Source organism: Callithrix jacchus, chromosome 7 (genome assembly GCF_049354715.1).
Source record: "Callithrix jacchus isolate 240 chromosome 7, calJac240_pri, whole genome shotgun sequence".
NCBI lineage: Eukaryota > Metazoa > Chordata > Mammalia > Primates > Cebidae > Callithrix > Callithrix jacchus.
In genome coordinates, this window is record NC_133508.1 from 100,884,760 (window position 1) to 100,901,839 (window position 17,080).

Below are 17,080 nucleotides of genomic sequence, written 5' to 3' on the forward strand. Positions count from 1 at the left end.
TCACATGTCCACTGGCTCATTATCCACCACCAGCAGCAGCAGCTACAGAAGCACGATTCAGTTTCTCTCTGTTTCCTTGGCACCACAATATGTGAAAACACTGGATGAATTTCACTCAGTTTGAAGGATATTTGAAGGTGGTTTCACTTCAAATATGGGGTATATGACATAACAATTTCACCATGGGAAGCCCAGGGTGAAGGGGAACCTCGGTGTTTATTTCCACTCAGAGGGAGGACTGTGACACTTCATTCTGAAGATTTCCCTGAGTTGAGTTCGGACATTTACCTTATTTAAAGTTTGCTCAAATTTTATGGATGAGGAAGCTTCTTGAGATCATTATATTTCCAAAAATCATCATTTTTTCCCCAATGGTGCCTATAAGAAATTATACCTGACTGAAACTCCTTTAAAGGCATTAATTGAATGTCAGGAAGAATTTTTTTGAGAAGGAAACATTTTTAAAGAGTCTAAAATGTTAGTCAGATTGGGAAAGACATTTGAGACCCAAAGAAGAGACATGCAGTGAGATTTCGCATGGCAGTTGGCCAAGAGAGATACACTTTTCCAAGGCACCTGGGGCAGATGTCTGACCTGGGCGTGTTGAAACACCCAAGTCAATGGGTGTTCATCCTCCACAGCAATGAAATTTAGGTACAAAGAGGGCCCCTTATGATGTCAATTAGAAGAGACAGGTCATTGAATTAAGCTGCCAGGGACGTACAAAACCAATAGTGGTTTCAAATATGAGGTTTAACCCCAAATTTTTCTTGACAGATACTCCACAATATAACAATGAAACTGTTTCTCACATAGCAACTCCAGGGACTCTTCAGGATGGGATGTGAAGATGTGTTTATACGAATCCCAACAACTAAAGTGTGTTTTGTAAAATGTAAAGACATTTTTTACTGAGGTGAAAATTATTAGAGGTCTGTTTGAATAATTAGATCTCTGAACATTAATTTTCATGTAGTTTCTATTAAACTTGATGATTCTTCTGAGCAATGCTCATTTGAAATTATAACACTGGCTGTAACACTCACTAATACTCAGTTAGACATATGCTAGATTCTGTCCTTAGTACACTACGTGATTCATTTCGAATAATCCCTACAGCAATTCCGGGAGATAGATATAGACACATCTCATTTTATTAAGCTTCACCTTTTTATTTTATTTAAAACATTTTTTGTGGGTATGCAGTAGTTGTATATACTTATGAATTGCATGAGATGTTTTGATACAGGAATACGATGTGTAAAAAACCACATCAGGGTAAATGGGATATCCATTACCTCAGGCATTTATCCTTTGTGTTACAAACAATCCAGTTATACTCTTCTCATTATTTCAAAATGTACAATTAAATTTTTGTATTTTTTTGTGGAGATGGGGATTCTTCATGTTACCCATGCTGGTCTCAAACTCCTGGGATCAAGCTGTCCACCTGCCTCATCCTCCCAAAGTGTTGGGTTTATAGGAATGAGCCACTGTACCTGGCCTCTTTTGCCCTTTTATAAATCTGATTATTAGATATTTTCCTACAGAGTTGTTTGAACTCCTTATATGTTCTGGTTATTAATCCCTCGTCAGATGGATAGTTGCAAATGTTTCCCCCCACTCTGTGCATTGTCTTTGTTGATTGTTTTCTTTGGCACACAAAAGCTTTTTAACTTGATGTGATCCCATTTGTCCATTTTTGCTTTGGTTGCCTGTGCTTGTAGAATATTACTCAAGAAATCTTTGCCCAGGCCAATGCCCTAGACAGTTTCCCCAATGTTTTCTTATAGTAGTTTGATAGTTTGAGGTCTTAGATTTAAGTCTTTAATCCATTTGGATTTGATATTTGTATATGGCAAGAAATGAGTCTAGTTTCATTCTTCTGCATATGGATATCCAATTTTCCCAACACCATTTATTAAAGAGACTGTCATTTCCCCAGTGTATGTTCTTGGAATCTTTGTAGAAAATCAGTTCATGGTAGATATACGGATTTGTTTCTGGGTTCTCTATTCTGTTCCACTGGTCTATGAGTCTGTTTTTATGCCAGTACCATGTGGTTTTTGTTTGTGTAGCTCTGTAGAATAATTTGAAGTCAGGTAATGTAGTTCTTCCAGTTTTGTTCTTTTTGCTCATGATAGCTTTGGCTATTCTGGGTCTTTTGTGGTCCCATATATATTAAATGATTTTTTTTATTTCTGTGAAGAATTTTATTGGTATTTTGATAGGGATTGCAATGAGTCTGTAGATTGGTTTGAGTAGTATGGACATTTTAACAATATCAATTCTTCCAATCCTTGAACATGGAATATATTTCCATCTTTTTGCATCCTTGTCAATTTCTTTCATCAATGTTTTACAGTTTTCATTGTAGGGATCTTTCACTTTTTTGATTAAGTTAATTCCTAGGCATTTAATTTCATTTGTAGTTATTGTAAATGAAATTACTTTCTTAATTTCTTTTTCAGATTGTTCATTGTTGACATATAGACATGCTACTGACTTTCGCATGTCAATTTCGTATTCTGCAACTTTACTAAATTTGTTATTCAGTTTTAATAGTTTCTTTTGGAGTCTAGGTTTTTCCAAATATAAGATCATATCATCTACAAACAAGGATAATCTGACTTCTTCCTTTCCAGTTTTGATGCCCTTTATTTGTTTATCTTGTCTGATTGCTTTGGCTAGGAATTTCAGTACTATGCTGAATAAAAATGATGAAAGTGAGCATCCTTGTCATATTACAGATCTTAGAGGAAAGGCTTTCACTTTCCCCCATTCAGTATGATACTAGCGATGGGTGTATTGTATATGTCTTTTCTTATGTTGAGGTATGTTACTTTTTATATCTAGTTTTTTTCAAGGTTTTTTTAATCATAAAGGGATGTTGAGTTTTATCAAATGCTTTTTCAGTATCAATTGAAATGATCATATATGTTTTGTCCCTTATTCTGTTGATATGATGTGTCACTTTGATTGGTTTTCATATGTTGAATCATCCTTGCATCCCTGGGATAAATCCCATGTGGTCGTGATGAATGATCTTTTTAATGTCCTGTTAAAGTCACTTTTCTAGTATTTTGTTGAGGATTTTTGCATCAATGCTCATTAAAACTACTGGATATTGGCTTGTAGTTTTCTTTTTTGATTATCTTTGTTTTTGATTTCAAGACCTTGTAGAAGGTGTTTGGAAGCATTCCCTCCTCCTCAGTTTTTCATAATAGTTTGAGAAGAATTGGTACTAGTTCTTCTTTAAATATTTGGTAGAAAACGAGCAATGAAGCCAGGCTTTTCTTTGCTGGGAGACTTTTTATTAGGGCTTCAATCTTGTTACTTGTTAGTAGTCTGTTCAGGTTTTGGATTTCTTCATGGTTAATTCTTGGTAGGTTGTCTGTGTCTAGAGATTTATCCATTTATTTTAAGTTTTCCAATTTATTGCCATATAATTGCTCAAAGTGACCTCTAAAGATCCTTTGCTTTTCTATAATATCAGTTGTAATAACTCCATTTTCATCTCTGATTTTATTTATTTGGGTGTTCTCTCACTCTTTCTTTTTTTTAGTCTGGCTAAAGGTTTATTAATTTTGTTTATATTTTTTAAAAAACAACTTTTTGTTTTGTTGATTTTTGTATTGTTTTCTTCCTTTCAGTTTTATTTATTTCTGCTTTGATTTTGATTATTTCTTTTCTTCTACTAATTTTGGGTTTGGTTTGTTCTTGCTTTTGTTTTTTTTTTTTTTTTTTGGGGGGGGGAGGAAGGCAGGAAGGGAGGGAAGAAGGACGGTAGGGAGGAAGGAAGGGATGAAGGAAGGAAGGAAGGAAGGGAGGAAGCGGGGAGGGAGGGAAGAAGGACGGTAGGGAGGAAGGAAGGGATGAAGGAAGGAAGGAAGGAAGGGAGGAAGCGGGGAGGGAGGGAGGGAGGGAGGGAAGGGAAGGAAGGAAATCAAGCAATGAGAGAGACATTGCCGACCTGGATCTAGAGGTTTGCAAGTTGATTTCTTTTTTTTTGAGAGAAGGAAAGAAAAAAAAAAATAAGTAAAAAAATAAGTAAAGGCGAGGAAGAAAGAGGAAGAGAAAATGAAAATATTGCTTTATTTTGAAAAAATTGAGTATTAATAATGACCAATCAATGTTTCATTTAAACTTATGGGTAGGTGTGATGTGGTATTGACAAGAATGTATATTTTGTGTATTTGAAGTGGAGAGCTCTATGAATATTTATTAAGTTTACTTGTTCCAGATCTGAGTTCGAGTCCTTGATATCCTTATTAATTTTCTGTCTCATTGAATCTAAGTCTCGTATCTGGGTGTTAGGATCGTTAGCTCTTGTTGTTGCATTGATCCTTTTACCACTATATCTTTGTTGCTTTAAAATCTATTTTCTCCGATACGAGAATTGCAACTCCTGCTTTTTATTTATTTATTATTTATTTTTGCTCTCCATTTGGTTGGTAAATCTTTCTCCATCCCTTTGTTTTGAGTCTTCGTGTATCCTTGCATGTGAAACAGGTCTGGATGTAAAATGCCATTGGGTTTTGGCTGTGTCTTTTGATTGGGGGATTTAGTCGATTTAAATTTAGGGTTACTGCCATTTGATGTTGACTGGCTGTTTTATCCATTCGTTGGTGTAAATTCTTCTTTATGTTGGTGCTCTTTACTTTTTGGTGTATTTTTAGAAAGGCAAATACTGGTTGTTTCTTTCTGTGTGTAATGCTTCTTTCAGAAGCTCTTGTAAAGCAGGCCTGGTGGTAATAAAATCTCCGCGTTCTTGCTTGTTCATAAAAGATTTTATTTTTCCTTCAGTTGTGAAGCTTAGTTTGGCTGGATATGAAATTCTGGGCTGAAGGTTCTGTTCTTTGAGAATGTTGAATATTGGCCCCCACTCTCTTCTGGCTTGTAGAGTTTCTGCTGAGAGATCTGCTGTAAGTCTGATAAGCTTGCCTTTGTGGGTAACATGACCTTTCTCTCTGGCTGCCCTTAGTATTTTCTCCTTCGTTTCAACCCTGGGGAATCTAACGATCGTGTGCTTTGGGGTTGCTCTTCTTGAGGAATATCTTTGTGGTGTTCTCTGTATTACCTGGGGTTGAATGTTGACCTGCTTTGCTAGTTATGGAAAATTTTCCTGAATAATATCCTGAAGGGTATTTTCCAGCTTGGATTCATGGTCTCCGTGGCATTCAGGTATACCTATCAAACGTAAATTTGATCTTTTCACATAGTCCCACATTTCTTGGAGACTTTGCTCATTCCTTTTTATCCTTTTTTCTCTAATCTTTTCTTCATGTTTTATTTCATTAAGTTGGACTTTGACCTCTGATATCCCTTCTTCTGCTTGAACAATTCGAGTGTTTAAACCTGTGCATACTTCTCGGAGTTCCTGTATTGTATTCTTTAGTTCCATTAATTCACTCATACTCCGCTCTAAGTTGTCTATTCTCAATAGGATTTCATTAAACCTTTTTTCAAAGTTCCTAGTTTCTTTACGTTGGGCTACAACATGGTCTTTTAACTCACCGAAGTTTCTTATTATCCATTCCTTGAAGAGTGATTCTGTCATTGGGATGCGCTCGTTCTCCATCAAGCCTTGTTCCATTGTTGATGTGGAACTGTGATCATCTTTAGAGGGAGAGGCGTTCTGATTTTGAGTATTCTCAGCTTTTTGACGCTGGTTTCTTCCCGTCATTGTAAATTTATCCTCCTGTCTCTTTGAAATTACCAACTTTCAGATTAGGTCTCTTGAGCGGACGTCCAGGTTGTTAGTTCCCAGGGCCAGAGCAGCGGCGTTAAAACTGATGGTGGTTTTCTGCCCAGGATTCTCCTGTCGGGCTTCCTTCTTGTGTCGGTAGTAGGCGACTCTGCCTTCCTGGGGCTCCAAACCTCGGTCAGAAGGGAAACCGGTCCTGTCTACTCTGCGCCCAGCGCTCCCGCGCCGAGGTGCCTTCACAGCCGCTGCCGGGCTCTGGTGTCCTGCTGGGTATCTGGGCCGGTCCTCCGAACCTGTTTACTTTGCTCCGAGAGCTGCCGCGCCACGGTGCCGGCGGAACCGCTGCACCGGCTACGAGTCGCGCTGGCCACCCGTGTGTTTCCTCCACTGGGGGATCTCCTGCTCCGTGAGCGACCAGAATTTGTCTGAAAGTGTGGCGTCCTCTAGTTCTCCGCGCCTTCCCTGAGAGCTGCAATCCCGGGATGTTAGCGATCGGCCATCTTGGATCGTTTCTGTTCTTGCTTTTGTACTTCTTTAAGATGCATCATTAGATTGCTTACTAAAATTTTTTCTTCTTTTTTTTTTTTTTAAGACAGAGTCTCAGTCTGTCATCTAGGCTGGAGTACAGTGGCTTGATCCTGGCTCATTGCAGCCTCAACCTGTTGGGCTCAAACTATCCTCCTCCCTCAGCCTCCTGATTAGCTGGGACTACAGGTGCATGCCACCATGCCCAACTAAGTTTTTCTTTTTTGTATTTTTGGTAGAGACAGAGAGTTTTGACATGTTGCCCACCCAGATTGAGGGTGGGTCTGCCTCTCCCAATCCACTGACTCAAATGTTAATCTCCTTTGGCAACACCCTGGCAGACACACTCAGGAACAATACTTTGTATCTTTCAGTTCAATCAAGTTGACACTCAATATTAACCATCACAAATAGAAAGACAAAAGATAAACCTATCAAAAATAATATCTACAATAACTTTTCAAGACATAAGAAGTACAGTAAGACATAAACAAGAACAGCAAAAATGTTTTAAAAGGGGAGACAGAGTTCTTAACAGTTTTCAGTATAAAGAGGGAGGTTTACAGCTAGAAGAGCCTACATTTTAAAACAAACAAACAAAAAATCTAGAGATCAGGCATGGTGGCTCATGCCTATAATCCCAGCCCTTTGGGAAGCTAAGGAAGGAGGAACGCTTGAGCTCAGGAGTTTGAGATTAGCTTGGGCAACATGCCAAAACCCTGTCTCTACCAAAAACACTAGTGTTAAGTCCAGGAGTCCAAAAGCCAAAGAACCTGGAGTCTGATGTTTGAAGGCAGGAAGCATCCAGCATGGAAGAAGGATGAAGGCCAGAAGACTCAGCAAGTCAGTCCCTTCCACTTTCTTCCTTCTGCTTTATTCTGGCCACATTGACTGCTGATTAGATGACTGTGTATTTTCAAATGGCCTGTCGTCAAGCTCACTAATTCATTCTTCTGCTTGATTAATTCTACTATTAAGAGACCCTGACGAATTCTTCAGTATGTTGACTGCATTTTTTAATTCCAGAATTTGTTTGATTATTTTTAACTATTTTAATTTCTTTGTTAAATGTATCTGAAAAAATCCTGAATTCCTTCTCTGTGTTAGCTTGGATTTCTTTGAGTTTCCTCAAAACAGTGAATTCTCTGTCTCTCTGGAATTGGCCCCTGGTGCCTTATTTAGTTGGTTTGTTGACGTCATGTTTTTCCAGATGGCCTTGATGCTGTGGATGTTCATCAGCGTCTGTTGACATGCCAGTGTCTGGGCATGGAAGAGTTAAGTATTTATGGTAGTTTCACAATCTGGGCTTGTTTATACCTGTCCTTCTTGGGAAGGCTCTCCAGGTACTCAAGGGGACTTGGGTGTTGTCATTTAAGTTTTTGGCTACTGCAGCTTTACCTGCATTAGGGGCACCCCAAGCCCAGTAACACTGTGTTTCTTGAAGACTTGTAGCAGTACCACCTTGGAGATCTTGAATAAGGTCTGAAAGAATTCTCTGGATGACTAGGCAGAGACTCTTGTTCTCTTCCCTTACTTTCTGCTAAACAAACAACGTCTCTCTGTCCGTGCTAAGCTCTCTGGAGCTGGGGAAGGCATGACACAAGCTCCTCTGTGGCCACTACCACTGGGACTGCACTGGGTCAGGCCTGAAGCTAGCGTGGCACTGTGACTCACTGAAGGCCCACTGTAAAAACTACCTGGCTACCACCCATGTTCTCTAAAGCACCTAGGGCTCTATAATCAGCAGATGGCAAAGCTAGTCAGGCTTCTGTCCTTCCCTACAAGGCGACAAGTTCCCCTAGGCCCCAGGCAGGTCCAGAGATGCCATCCAGGAGGAACCAAAGCATGGAGTTGAAAATCTTAGAAACTATCTTTACTATATTCTGCTGCAGGTGAGCTGGCACCCAAGCCACAAGATAAAGTCCTTCTGCTCTTCCATTTCCTTTTCCCAGGCAGAAGAGTCTCTCCCTGTGTCCACCATCACCACAGGCTCATGGGAAGGATTGTCAGGTTACTGCCAGTGTTCACTTAGGCCCCAGGGCTCCCCATTCAGCTTGTGGTCAATGCTGCCAGGCCTGGGACTCATTCTTCAGAGAAATTGGCTCCCCTCTGCCCCAGGACGGGTCCAGAAATACCACCCAAAAGCCAAGGCCCAGAGCTGGGGACCCCAAGAGCCTGCTTGGTGCTCCACTCCACTGTGGCTGAGCTGGTACCTAAGCTGCAAGAAAAAGTCCCCTTTATTCTTCTATATGCTCTTTTCAAGCTGAAGGAGTCCCTCCTCATAGTCACCACAGCCGTGAATGTGCTGAGTCACAGTTGAAGCCACCATGTCTCAGAGTCTTACCCAATGCCCATTTTCTTCTACCTTGGTATCACTGCTATTTATTAAGGGCTTAAGTCAGCAGGTGATGAATCCTGCCAGGACTGGGTTCCCTTCTGGTCCAGGGTGAGTCTGTGTTGTCCAGGAGATGGAGCCTGAAATTGGAATCTCAGGACTCTGCCTGATGCCCTATCTTACTGTGGCCAAGCTGGTATCCAAGCTGCAAGACAAAGTCCTCTTTAATCTTCCTTCTCTCCTCAAGTGCAAGCAGGGTCTCTTTCAGAGCTACAAGCTATGCTGCCTGGGATTGGAGAGGGGTGGTACAAGCACTCTCTTAGCTGAGTTGGCTTGTGTCTCATTAGGTTGCATACCCAAGTCCGCTAGCTCTGACCCCAGCACAGCACTAGGATTTGCCTAGGAGTTGGCAGTCCTTGTGGCCTAGACTGCCTTTCAAATTTATTTAGAACCCCAGAGCACTTTAGCCTGTGTTGGCAAAGCATGCTGAAACTGAAGCTCCAACTGCTGGAATAGATAATTCCCCTCTGGCTAGAACTTGTCTAAATGCTCCCTCCATGGGTATTGTTCTGCCCAGTGTTAGCAGCACTGAGTTCCAATGCAAAGTTCCACAATCACTGTGTTCTCCTTCCCTTAGGGGCACAGATTCTCTCTTCATGCCCTGTGCCACTGCCGGAGGACTGAGGAGGAGTGGTGTTGGCAATTCAAGATTGTCTTTCCTGCCCTCTTCATTACCTGCTTCTGCAATCTATAGGTAAAATTAGGTACTGTGATTTCTCACTTGATTTTTGGTTCTTCTGAAGGTGTTTTTTTTTGTAGATATTAAATTTGGTGTTCCTTTGGGGAGAATGATGGATGAAAGTGTGGGATTATGGGTATGAGCCACTGCGCCTGGCCGAATGTGTGTGTTCTGACTGTTCCACAGACCCACCATTCTCCCATCTCTCTCCCTCTCCTTGGCCCTCCCTATTCCCTGAGAAACAGCAATATTAAAATTGGGTCAATTAATAGCCCTACAATGGTCTCCGAGTGTTCAAGTGATAGGAAGAATCACATGTCTCTCACTTTAAAAACTATAAATAATTAAGCTTAATAAGGAAGGCATGTTGAAAGCTGAGATAGGCCAAAAACTAGGCCACTTGTGCTAAATAGTGACATTGTGGATGCAAAGAAAAAGTTCTTGAAGAAAATTAAAAGTTCTACTCCAAGGAACACACAAATGATAAGAAAGCAAAACAGCCTTATTTATTACTGATATGGAAAAAGGTTGAGTGGTCTGGATAGAAGATCAAAGCAGCCACAACAATCCCTTAAGCCCAGGCCTAATCCAGAGCAAGGGCCTAATTCTCTTTCATCCTATGAAGAGTGAAAAAAATGAGGAAGCTGCAGAAGCTAGCAGAAATTGGTTTATGAGGTTTTAGGAAGAAGAGGAAGATAAAAGAAGAGGAGGAGGAGGAAGAGAAAGTAAAAGAGAAAGAGAAGAAGAAGGCAAAGAAAAGGAGAAGGAGGAAGGGGAAAGGGGAGGGGGAGGAGGGAGAGAGGGAAGGAATGGAAGAGAGAAGGAATAGAGACAGGAGGGATGAAAGGCATTGGGGATTATGAAGGAGTAAATCACACTAAACATTTCCCTGATGAAGAGGAGGCTAAAAGATATGTTATATCTAGGAATATGTCTAACCAAGGAGGTGAAAGATCTCTACAATGAAAACTACAAAATATTGATGAAAAAAATTGCAGATGACACAAACAAATGGAAAAATATCTTATGCTCATGGATCACAAGAATGAATATTGTTAAAAATGACCATACTGTCTAAAACAACCCATAGATTTGATGCAATTCCTATCCAAATATCAATGTCATTTTTCACAGATTAGAAAAAGCAATTCGAAAATTCATGTAGAACCAAAAAACAGCCTGAATAGCCAAGCAATCCTAAGTAAAAAGGACAAAGCTAAAGGCATCACATTGTCTGACTTCAAATTATATTATAAGGCTATGGTAACCAAAACAGCATGGTACTGGTATAAGAATAGACACACAGGTCAATGGAACAGTAGAGAATGCAGACATTAAGCCACATATCTTCAGCCAGCTGGTCTTTAATAAGAATATACACAAGGCAAAGAATACCCTTTTCAATAGATGGTGTTGGGAGAATTGGATTGCCATATGCAGAAGAATGAAACTGGACCCCTCTCTCCCACTGTACACAGAAATCAACTCAAGATGGACTAAAGATTTAAATGTCAGACCCGAAACTATAAAAATAATAGAAGAAAACCCAGGGAAAACTCTTATGGACATTGGTCTAGGCAAAGAATTTGTGACTAAGACCTTAAAAACAGAAGCAACAAAACCAAAAATAGACAAATGGGATTTAATTAAAGTAAAAAGGTTCTGCACAGCATAAGAAGTAATCAACAGAGTGAACAGATAACTTGCATAGTGGCAGAAACTATTTGGAAACTATGCATCTGACAGGGAACTGATCCAGAATTTACAAGGAACTCAAACAACTCAACAACAGAAAAGCAAGTGATTGCATTAAAAAGTGGGCAAAGGACATGAATAGATATTTTTTCAAAAGAAGACAGGATTTTGGTAGTCTTCTGTACTACAAAAGCTTTGTATAAGGAGGGTTTTGTATAGGGAATGTGGGCAGGGCACAGCACCACTGCTAGGCCATGCTGTACATTTGTGTAAGTTAGTAAAAAGGACCCCATTCTGGATGGATGCAGAAGGTAAGCAGGACACAAGCTGGTTTTTTCAGAATGTCTTGCCTCCTTAGCTTGGTGCCCTTGAGCAGGGCACAATCTACACACCTCTATCCAATGACCCAGGTGTGACCAGGGCCAACATTGTGCAGGCTAGAGGTAGTAGGCATAGAAGCAGGACCTGAAGACAGGAAACCAGGAAAATATAGACCCCAAAGAATTTGCAGAAGCCATGGGAAAGGCTTTGGACTTTCACAAAGTATAGAATAGAGAGTCAATGGGCCTTATCCAGCTCTATGGGACTGAGACCTGGATTGCCTATGTAAACACAAAACTACATCAAAGTATGATAAGTGTGCCAATAGAGATAGGTACTTAGTGTTGTGGAGTCCCACACCAAAGCTCCCTTGGGAGAGCTGGGGGTGACTTCCTGAAGGAGGTGACATTCAAATTATCAGTCAAAGCTAAGCTTGCTAGGAATAGAAGTAAGGAAGAGACATTTCATGGGAAAGGGCATTTTGGGTTAGGGGCATGGGGAGGGGTTTATGAGGAAGTGGCATTTTATGGAAGAAAACCACAGGTGACAAATAAGAGGTCATATATGCAAGGTTTTGAGTACCCTGTAAGTGCTGGACAACTACTGAAAAATGTCTAATTAGCAAATTTTCTCTGGCATCAAATGAGAAGATGAAGCAGGGAGGAAAGAGTTGCCATGTTCCAGGCAAATCAGGGTGAGACCAGAACTAAGCTAAGAGTAGTAGAAATGGAGAAGAACATGTGCTTTGAGGAAATATCAGTTAATGAGGGTTGCCAGGACTTGGTAAAAGTACCTAAGAAGGAGTTTCCAAATAAAAGTGCACGTTGCTGTGTTTTGAAGGCCCATTTGCTCCTCCATATCTTTCCTTTCAGATAGCAGAGAAATTATTTCTCAGCTCTTGGAGGGGTTGTGCACTCTTCAGTCTCTCCAGGCACAGGGTTAAACGAAGGGGGAGCCTTGGAAGGGAATGAGTCCAACAGCAGGGAAGCCACACACAATAGGCTGACTTCTTTTTGCATGTTCAGAGTGGCCATCCTGACTTTTTAGATGGTGACTGATGAAACAGGGAGGGGACAGGAAGTGAGAAGGAGTCCCTTGATGTGTCTCTACTGGCTTCCTGAGAGCAGTGCAGATTAGCTGAGCATAGCACCCAGCATGAACAGAAGAGTATGCTAGCATGGAATTAATGACACAGACAAGGAAATAGAAGAAAACTAGTAGAGCAATGACCGGATTACACTCTCTCCTTCTAAATGCCCTATCCTTGTGGGTCAGCCTGAACCAAGGCTTGTTTCCAAGAGGGTTTCAGGGACAGGAAAGCCCATCTAAGGTCTGAAGTCGAAGGATCCAGTAAAGTTACTGCTGTAGGTTTGAGAGGGAATATTGCTCCCACTTTCCAGGTGATATCTGGGCAGCAAGAGTTAAGCCAATAACTATAGACAGTGCTCTGGTGGTATGTACTCATGCAGGCATTATTCTCAGCATTTAGTTTGAATTATATTATCCCTGTGAGGTTGGTAGTTTTATTATCCCCATTTAATAGACAGGGAAATTAAGACAAAGAGAGGTCTTAATATAACCTGCCCAAGGTTATATAGTATATATTACAGTGCCAGAATTCAAATCCAGGCAATGGGATATCAGAGCATATGCCTGACCACTATGCTCCACTGACTTCAGCACCAGCCAAGTCTTCTGATTCCAAGCCCATTGCTCTTTTCAATACATTGTAACAGTCACTTCTTGGCATAAAAATGTCAAATATCATGCCAATAGTTTTATATGTAAGGGATTTCAAAGGTGTACCTCTGGGAAGCCTATGATCTCAGCCAAATTGTAGGAAATAAATTGCAGAAGTTCAGTGTCTTAAATTCAAATCACAAACATAGTATTAACAGTGGGATGGAAGTATTAGTAAAAATTCATCTTATTAAATGAACATCTGTTTCCTGGAATTTGACAGCATTCTCATACAAGTATGGCCAGGCTGGGATGGCTCACTGAGAAAGTTTAAGTATGCTTTCTAATGAAACTTTCATTGTTATAAAAACTACAGTGATGAAGTCAGATTGTAAAGAGTCTGAATTTTAGTACCTCTAAAAAAGAAGTCAGACATATTCTTTTATCTGCCCGATTCTAGACTCATTGTATCTCTCCCTTCCCAGTCTAGTGTTAACAAGATAGACAGACTGGACAGAGAAATGGTGGTTAATGGGCAAAGGTTTTTGGTAGAGAAGTGGGCATAGTCCAGAATATTGGGAAATGCCACTGCCTTTCATCTATTTTTGGGACTGCGATGGGTTTCCATGTCAGACTGGTTGCAAAAAAAATGGCTGCAATTTTTCAAACATTTTGCCATGTGACTTTGCCAGCAACTCCATTAAGAAATGGAGTCTATTTCCATACCCCTTGAATGTGGGCTGTCTTGTGACTTACTTTTAGCCAGTAGAATGTGGCAGAGGTAGTGGTATGGCAGTTCCAAGCCTAAGGTCTTGAACCAAGACCTCTTGGTCAGTTCTAAGACCAACAGTTTTTGAACACTTCCATTCTCTTTTGCTCCTCTGCGTTTATTAGGAGAACCATCCTGAACTAGTCTGCTGGAAGATGAGACATCACATGAAGCTGAGCTGCATTTGCCCAGCTGAGGCCATCCTAGATCAGCCAACTCCAGCAGAGCTTCCAGCTGTTGGCAGTCACATAACAAGCTCTGTTGCATACTTTGAGCCATCCTGGATCAGCACAGTTGCTCAGCCAGCTCCTAGATGCATGAGAAAAAGATAAATGACTGTAGTTTAAAGATACTAGACATTGGGATGGTTTGTTATGCAGCATTATTGTAGCAATAGAGAGCCAATAAAAGCACCAGAGGAAAATCTCATCGGTGATGGGAAGTCTGCTCCCCTCTATCATGCCCTCTTTTCTATGCTTGTGGCTTTTGCATTTCCTTCTAATAGTGGCTGCAGCCCCACTCTCACCCAGCCCCACAGAAACTCTGCAGTCAGGTCACTGGTTACCTACTGGGGAAAGGTGGCCAACACTTACATTATAAACACACAGAAGAAACTATACTCATAGTTTTTCCAGACCAGAACAAGAAGTCAGCAACATGTGAGAAATCCAGACCTTCCTCCCTTGTTCCTTTTGTGTTTGCACTTTGGTCCGCTTTCCATCTAGTTCCCACCATGGCTCCACTTTCTATTTAAAGATGGGTGTAGCAAAGAGTTTCCAATCAAGAAATCTGCAGTTGCACAGAAATGGATTCACACCCTGGCTTGGCCTCCTACTAGCTGTCTGCTCTCAGAAAAGTCACTCAACTCATTGAGTCTGTTTCTTTGTACATAAAATGGGGGTGAAAATTCCTACCTATAGGAATCGTAGGGATTAAGTGAAGTGTGTTACTTAAGATGTATTAGATAATACATCAATAAATGGTAGTTTTGACTAATTGATGGGCCCTATCCTCTCCAGTTCTCAACTCGGGGGCTTCTTTCAGAATTCTAGTTTGGATTCAAACTGCTTGCTAGCAGAACTCCATGGAATCTTGTGTCTTAGGACCTGCTCTAATCTCTAGTCCCTGCGGGCACCCAGGTCAATGTATTAGAGTGTCCCTGTGCATGTTCCCTTTAGAACAGAAGAGAGTCAAAGCCCTTTTGCAAGTGGGTCAGTGGGCTAGCCTGACTCCCCAAACCCCAAGCTCTGCTGACCGCCTGCAATTATTTCCACATGATGCAATGCTTCCTCGCCCCTTGGGAGCAGTATTAGGTTTCCTCCCATTCCCATACACTTCAGAGACTGCTACCCTCTCACATTTCAGACGCTGACCTGCTCCTTTGCACTTTTCCCCTCTGCTTGTCTGGAGACCTGCATAATGAAATTCAGACAGCGGTGACTAACTTCCCCTCCAAATGGGGTGGTGAGGGCTGGCAGGGAGCATGCTTCTCCGAAGGCTGGGACATAAAGCTGGGTGAGAGGAAGCTTGGTGACTTCATTGCTTCATGTCACATGAGAGGTTCCTCGCTCTGAAGGGAAAGGCAAACACTTTTGATCTATGGGAGGCAGGGAGAATACATGTGGTCTATAAAATGAAAGAGGCTTTCCAAAAACAACAAGGCTGAATCGTAAGAACTTACATTTGTGGAACACTCTGCCATTTCCAAGGTTCTTTTCACACGCGTTGTCTCATCTGAGTCTCACAGCAGCCCTGGGAGGCACAGGGGATGAGGATTAACATCGCTGTTAGACCAATATTCCCACTAGACCTTTGAGGGGAGTGCTGAGGTCACACAGCAAGGAGGTGGCAGAGACTGGGCCCACCTGCTGGTCTCTGGACCCCCCACTCAGCACTCAGTCCTCTGTGTCATGCTGGCTTCTTTCTTGCACTTCAGACCATGACTAAGGCCAACATTTTTAAAGCTTTCCCCTATAAACACCCCTTACGGCAGAGGGGAATGAATATCTCTGATGCAAACTTACTACCAAATCTTGTGTCTTATCTAAAAAATTCATTTGAACTATGAATTTTATTACATCGATTGCCACATTTATATTAAATATATTTTATATTCTTCATGTAAAAGTAAAGCTTTTTATTTTTGCTTCCCTTAGATACAATAAATGTTTTGGGAAGACAGCTTTGCTTAGCCTCTGGTGACTTTAGGAGTCTGGGGCACCTGATTCTAGATGCTTTCAACCAGTGTGGAAGATGAGTGTGTGACACATATGCGACCACCTGAAGAGATGCTTTATTGAGCCCCCACCTCAGTAAGAATGTGATTTTTTAGTCGGTATTGTTGGCTGGATCTTACTTTAAACCGTATGCCCCAAACATTCCATGCTGTGTTCTTTGACAATGGAAAGACACATGTTTATAAGGTGTGTTTAGTGTCTGAAAGGCTGGAGGCAGGAGCTGTCGTGCATTCCCAGATGCACTGAATGCACTTGCAGAGCAGAAAACACTTGAAGGAGGAACCAACGATGGGAGCAGGCCCAGCCAGAAGACCAGCTGTGTGTGGAGCTCAGCCAAGGGGTCTGAACACAAGATTTAGGGGCTTGGAATTGTTGTAACTCTATGCCATTCCTTACATCACCCTCCAGGCAGTTCTCTCGTGGAAGAGTCTTGGGGAGGAGTCCCACTGTTAGCCAGGGAGCAGTCTCCTCTCTGTGACTTCCAGGAGGTCCAAGATCTTTAAATCGTAACTTGGACTCCACAGGGCCCTGAAGTGCAAGCCTCAGCTGACTCTGGCTAGCCTTGCCAACTCCTGCTGTCCATCCCAGAGCTGACTCAGCCCTTGCTAGTGGGCTTGTTTGCTTCAGAGAGGACTCCTGGTACCACAAATTTGCAAAGTTAGTTGAGACAATTACAGCACACTTGTCAGAACAGATGGGATCAAAATCTCAAGTCAAAGGTGAGTGAAGTGACCATCATGAGGGCCAGCTCCTTGGCATCGGTTTGAAGCAAAGGGGAATATATTCCAAAGTTGTCTTGTAATTGTTTGCAGCTATGGACTTGGGATTTGCTGAAGGAAAGAAAGAGAGTAGTAATCCAAGAGGACAATCTCAACAGCTAGCATGTACTACGGTTTTGTGAGTGTGTGTGTTTTTTAGAGAGTGTCTTCTGTATCCTGGACACTAAATAAGTGCATACTCATTTCCAAGAAAATGCTTATAGGATTTGAGATCTGGGCAGTAGACAGTATGGTGAAAAGCAAAGAAAGCTGAGCTTGCAGTCAGAAGATCTAGGTCCAAGTCCTATCTCTGG

At 41.5% G+C, this 17,080-nt stretch overlaps 1 long non-coding RNA gene across 1 annotated transcript in view; it reads left to right on the top strand.

Annotated features, from left to right (window-relative positions):
- The window catches only part of LOC144577018 (uncharacterized), an 89,103-nt gene extending 79,066 nt beyond the window's left edge, over positions 1-10,037 (top strand). The window contains exon 3 of the long non-coding RNA XR_013520160.1: positions 9,205-10,037. This is a non-coding gene — a long non-coding RNA (uncharacterized LOC144577018). The remainder of the gene's footprint in view (positions 1-9,204) is intronic.
- The last annotated feature ends 7,043 nt before the right edge of the window (positions 10,038-17,080 follow it).